The sequence below is a fragment of the Austrofundulus limnaeus genome, unplaced genomic scaffold, assembly GCF_001266775.1.
Source record: "Austrofundulus limnaeus strain Quisiro unplaced genomic scaffold, Austrofundulus_limnaeus-1.0 Scaffold456, whole genome shotgun sequence".
NCBI lineage: Eukaryota > Metazoa > Chordata > Actinopteri > Cyprinodontiformes > Rivulidae > Austrofundulus > Austrofundulus limnaeus.
In genome coordinates, this window is record NW_013952858.1 from 234,521 (window position 1) to 240,912 (window position 6,392).

Genomic DNA, 6,392 nt, shown 5'->3' on the forward strand with positions numbered 1-6,392 from the left:
GCTTTCAGGCCCAGGCCTCCCTTGAAAAAGAGATCTGAGATCTCACTGGGACTTGCCTGGTTAAATAACGGTAAATAATAAAAAAATATTAATAATTTTTGTGTTTTTGGATCTTGAATTAAGAAACCAAAATTTGATCAGTAGATGTACATCCAATGGAGTCTGAAAGTTTTAGTAAAATCTGGCCAGTGCTTCATAAGATATTTTGGCAAAAGACACAAAAACTTACATGTTATTCAAATATGAAATGATAATGTCTTCACTACATAAAGTCTAAAACATACACCACATTTAGGGCTGCAACAACGAATCGATAAAAAATAAAAATCGATTTCATTATCGATTCGTTGTGTCGCGCAATTTATGCGTCCTTCGCCATGTCGCAGAGCCGTTTACATCACCCGCAGAGCGTTGTCAATGCTGGCTGACCTAAATAAAGTTTAGGAAGAAAAAAAACTACCTGTAAAGATCCGCCCTCTCTGAGCCTTTCGAGTGAAAAGTAAAGACTTCGAACTTTAAACCAGTTTTTAAATTGTGTTGTTAGGCCAAGCAAGTAGATCTGAAGTTATGTTAAGAAGTATTTGCTACATTTAATTATTTTAAAAGACGGTCTGATTTGATGTGAGCCGCGTCACGAGGAGGAAACACGTCCCGGGGGGGGGGGGGGGGGGGGGGTACCTCAGTCCACCATTTCTTTTCTCCTCTCGGGCCAGAAATATAAAACTCTCCAGTCCTTTTTTTCTGACCGAGCCTCAAAGCTATTTGATAAACAGCAAAAAGGTTCAGGATGAAGGAAAAAAAAAAAAAAAAAAACGCAGCAGAACTCCTGGTCTGACTCAGTAGGGGAGGGATGGGGGGCTGCTTCAGAACCTCTTACTGAGTCATTCAGTCAGACAGAACCAGATGGAAGCAAAATGTAAATAATTAGAGAAATATAAAATTCTAATTATAATAAATTCATAATAGTTTCACATCTAAAAATCATATTTTATTCTTTTTATCCGATTTCCTGATTCAGCAACCTATTAAATTTCTGTTTTGTTAAGTTTTACAGCTTTAACCAAGTTTTATTAATGTATGAGAAATCCACATTTTTGGGTTTATTTTTTCCAGTCAAGTGTTTAATACAGCTGGCAAAATCAAATTGTGAAAATATTTATGATGTGCTTCTTTTTTTTAATTTAGCATTTTATTTAAAAAATCCTTCATTTTATGAAAAGACCCTCTTGATTCAATAGAAAACTCTGGTTTTTAAGAAAATGGCTGCTTATTAATTACCTGTTTGTCAATCTATAAGATAAATAAACTTCAGATTAAATGGTAAATGGAGTGAACTTACAGAGCACTTTATCAAGTCCCTCCGGACCCCAAAGTGCTTTTACACTTACAGACGTTCACACACTGATGATAGTAAACTACACTGTAGCCACAGCTGCCCTGGGGCACACTGACAGAGGTGAGATTAATTTATTAAATCGATAACTTGCATCCTTAATTTATACAGGAATTAAATTAATTAGTATCTACTCATATTTATTTAATTAAGTGTTTTAATGATTTGGTCGATTAATCAACTAATCAAAAATAATGGGCAGATTAATCGATTATTAAAATAATCGTTAGTTACAGCCCTAACCAGGTGGCATCACTGCAATTATTAAAATAGCAGGCTTTACATCAACTGCTTTACAAAGAAAAAACACCTTAATGTTTTTAAATCTTACTATTAAAAATATAAAAGATCATTACCAATTAACAGTTATTGTAAATAATAATAATAATAATAATAATAATAATAATAATAATAATAATAATAATAATAATAATAATAATAATAATGGCTTAAATTTCAAAATAAATATAGCTCAACTATTGTTTCTTATTTTAAAAGACTTTCACATCACAGAAAGAACATTTTCTCTGCTATTAACAAGAGCACAAGAGAATTTTCTCAACAACTTCATCAGGAATTATTTCACATTAAAATAGTTTGCTGAAATGTACCTTTAGTTCTCAAATTACCTGGAACTTTAAAGTCACATAAGTTGTTATCCAGGCTGATTCTATTCTAGAATAAAGCCTGACATATTGAGAGAGAGGTTTGTAAAACAAGTACGAGTTTTCTGTGTACTCCCATTTCCTCCCACATGTCGTATGTTCAAGTAAGCAAGCAACTGGAAATACACTGAAGCCAAAAACAAGCTCCTGGGTTTTACCTGTGTAATACTGCCACCTACAGCATCTTTGTGAAATAGTTAAAGTGCACATTTTTCCATTCACAAAACTAAAAAGGTTTAAAAAGACATTTTAAATCAGTGCTGTACATAAAGCCTTTTTCACTTATCAGTGTTTTACTTGCTGTCCTTTAGTTGAAGGTTAATTAAGTGGTTCATCAAATAAAGAGACGGACTACCACACTTCTAAAATAGGTTAAAACTATTCTGATGCTTGATATATTTATTCCTTAAATGTCAGTGAAATGTGCATTAGAGCTATTTTATCTGCTTGTTGAAAGCAAAACGTTGATTGTGTTTTTGCTTGTGTACTTTAGTAAAACTCTTATGCACTGCTGCATGGATTTTAATCAAAGTAATTAGTGTTGAACTACTTTCATGAACTTCTGGAGATCAACTCCATTCAAGATGGCCGCCACAGCTAACTGACCTCAGTCAATTTTACAGAGATTGAGCTCATTTTGTTGTGATGAGCCTCATCCACAACAAACACCATCTTGGAACATCTCATAATTAATATTATGAGATTTTGCACCATGGTGTGACAAAAACAGATATACTTCTCCTTTTTCAAAGCAAGCAGATCTTTGTCAAAACTCTGGCATGAAACTATGCCAAGACTTGCCTTTTTATTGCTTTTTTCCTAGTTCAAATTGTTCAAGATGACAAAATAATCCATTAAAAAAGTAATTGACTTTGTTGTTACCCCTGACACTGATTGAGTTCACTCAACAAAAACACTGAAAGACTAAGTGGGATTTGAAGGAATTCTTTTCCTCACCATATTTCTAAACCTAAGATCATCTTAAATTAAAAAATGAGAGTTGTAGCCACTTTGGTCCAACCTTGAAAATGATGCGTTGAAGTATTGAGAGATGACTCTCAGCTACAACCACATCAGCTTCTAGCTCAATATCTGCCAATCTGACAGAGTTATAACCATTTCTGTGTTGGCCAATGTTGACAGAATGTGACGGCCATCTTGAATTGGGGTGACTCCAAATGTTAAACATTTGTAGATGTTCATCCATTGAATATTTTCTGCAAGTTTCACAAAAGATTTTTTTCCTGTGGTTTTTGAGATATGTCAGCAGGGGAGACACACACAAACCAAAAAAAAATACACTCCTGCTCAAAATCTTAAGACCAGTCAAAAAAAGTGCAAGAATTTGCATTTTACACTGTTGGATCTTAAGAAGGTTCTAAGTAGAGCTTCACAATGTTAAAAGAAGAAATCAGTGCAAGAGACAAGAACTTTTGAGCAGGGAATTTTCTGAAAACTGCATTTACACTCAAACATGATTTTTTTCAGCTGATCAAAAGTTTAAGACCATAGCTAAAAAAAAAACTGGAAACCCCCAAAACAGAAATCAAAGTATCAAAAAAAGGACTCAGTAATGAGTAGCTCCACCATTCTTGTTGATGACTTCAAACAATSGTTTAGGCATGCTTGATGCCAGTGTTTCCAGGAGGCTAGGGGGAACGTTGCTCCAAGTGTTGAAGATGGCTTCACGAAGGGCATCCACTGTCTGGAACTGATGTCCATTTTTATAAACTTCCCTTGCCATCCATCCCCAAATGTTCTCAGTTGGGTTTAGATCCGGGGAACATGCAGGATGGTCCAAAAGAGTGATGTTATTCTGTTGGAAGAACTCCTTTGTCAGGCGGGCATTGTGAACTGCAGCATTGTCCTGTTGAAAAACCCAATCATTACCACACAAACGAGGGCCCTCAGTCATGAGGGATGCCCGCTGCAACATCTCCAAATAGCCAGCTGCTGTTTTACGCCCCTGCACAACTGAAGCTCCATTGTTTCATTGAAGGAAAACACACCCCAAATCATGATGGCGCCCCCACCAMTGTGCCGTGTAGAAAACATCTCAGGTGGGATCTCCTTGTCATGCCAGTAACGTTGGAAGCCATCAGGACCATCAAGGTTAAATTTTTTCTCATCAGAGAAGACAACTTTCTTCCACCTTTCAGTGTCCCATGTTCGGTGCACCCTTGCAAAGTCCAAACGGGCAATTTTGTGGCGTTGAAGAAGACGTGGCCTTTGAAGACGTTTTTTGTTTCTGAAGCCCTTCTCTCACAGATGGTCTGATGGTTATTGGGCTGCAGTCAGCACCAGTAATGGCCTTAATTTGAGTAGAGGATCGTCCCGTGTCTTGACGGACAGCCAATCGGATCCTGCGGCTCAGAGCTGGTGACATTTTTTTGGGTCTACACTTGACTTTTTTGTTCCATAACCCTCAGGATCATTTAAAAAATGCAAAATGACTGTCTTACTGCGTCCAACTTCAGCAGCGATGGCACGTTGTGAGAGGCCTTGCTTATGCAGCTCAACAATCCTACCACGTTCAAAGTCAGTGAGCTTTTTTGCTTTTGTCATCAGGAGGTCTTGACAGTGTAAAGACTTGACAGAAAATGACATGGAATCCAGAGTTTTGCACAGCTTTTGGCTTTTAAAGACTATGGTCTTAAACTTTTGATCAGCTGAAAAAAATCATGTTTGAGTGTAAATACAGTTTTCAGAAAATTCCCTGCTCAAAAGTTCTTGTCTCTTGCACTGATTTCTTCTTTTAACATTGTGAAGCTCTACTTAGAACCTTCTTAAGATCCAATAGTGCAAAATGCAAATTCTTGCACTTTTTTGACTGGTCTTAAGATTTTGATCAGGAGTATACATCATCGCCCATCTGCTTTGGCTTTCACCATGTAAGCAGGCTGTGGGGGGTTAAAGTCTTAATTTTTGGCACTAACTGAGCATAATAAACTACATATTCAGCATACATGTAATTTTTGATCAACTAAAAACATAGAAAGGGAAGTTATGTTATTGTGGAAAACTGTCAAACTTTAGGCAATACAAAGAATAAAATACAGGTAGGTCGACGTGCCTGCTGCATTCTGGGTGGCATCTGATTAGAAAAACAATTAAGCACCACTTCAAACAGCATATTCTTCAAAACACTGCTAGTTGTACATTTCTTCCGATTTTAGCAAATAGTTTATTCAAGCATCGGGCCTAAAGGCCGCTGGCTGCCTCTTAAAATCACATCCACCTGTCAGGGTGGCGGCTAACAGCAGATAGCGCCATAAAGCAAGGGTGTCTCCTCCAAAAGAACGAGAAAAAAAACACAAATATAACAAAGCCATGCCGTTAAGCCGGTCTTTTGCGCACATTTGATATCTCTGAATAAATTGCGTGGACCGCGCAAAGTATTTTAAATGAAGATTTGCTAGCATATTCTATAAATAACTGTCGTAACCTCCGTAAAGAGATAGTCTAATACACCAAAGCAACTGTATTTTACGTATCAAACTAAAATAAAAACAGTTAAATCCTATATTTTTATGTTAGCATAGCAGATGTTAGCCAGCGTTCTCATGGTTGTCCTGACGTTAATTTATTTGATTATTTCTGTGCAATTTTCTTAGCTTTCACGCGTTTTACGTCGACTAAAACCACAGCAGCAATCTTTTTCTAAGGTTCAAGTTTATAAAAAATCATTTAGTGTAGGAGTACATCTACTTACCTGAGCGGCCTTGAAGCTCAGCTCTTCGGGGACAGACGTAGCGACGTCAACCTCCAGATTTAAGCTTCCGTCAGACTCCACGACTGATTGGACTCAATGTCACACGCGTCTGTTTGGCGTGTTTACTGTCGTTCAATGGAAAAAAATCAAGTCCGTTTTTGGTCGAATTAAGCGCAAAATGGTAATTCGTTGTCAAGTTAGGTCTCTGTTGAGCTATCGGTTAGAAAGCCATCGTGACAAAAAACGTTTTTGCCACTCTCAACAACAGCAGCTCGTGGTAGCAGGTGCTGCGTTCAGGGACCGGTTTCCATTAACGGACAGGTGAACTTCGGGTGGGGCTCAGAAAACGTGTTGTTGTTGGGCTTGTCTCGAATCCAACCCGTCTGTGAGATTCTGTTTGAGATATATTTTGAGGACAAATCATAACTTGACTCCAGAATTCAGTGGTTCTTGAGATAGTTTGCAAACAGACAGATGTTTGTTGATTTCCGTAAATAATGGCAAAGTTTGAAATAAAAATGTTGGGCCAAATCTGGCCTACTGGTGACTTCAGTCCAACCCACCTGTGTGTGTGTGTGTGTGTGTGTGTGTGTGTGTGTGTGTGTGTGTGTGTGTGTGTGTG

The 6,392-nt window shown here is 37.5% G+C and overlaps 1 protein-coding gene across 4 annotated transcripts in view; it reads right to left on the reverse strand.

Annotated features, from left to right (window-relative positions):
- The window catches only part of LOC106529631 (bromodomain-containing protein 3), a 60,647-nt gene extending 54,270 nt beyond the window's left edge, over positions 1-6,377 (reverse strand). For all 4 annotated transcript variants that reach the window (XM_014025109.1, XM_014025106.1, XM_014025108.1 and 1 more), the window contains exon 1: positions 5,771-6,377. The gene's annotated coding sequence lies outside the window, so the exon portion shown is untranslated. The remainder of the gene's footprint in view (positions 1-5,770) is intronic.
- Positions 6,378-6,392: the final 15 nt, after the last annotated feature.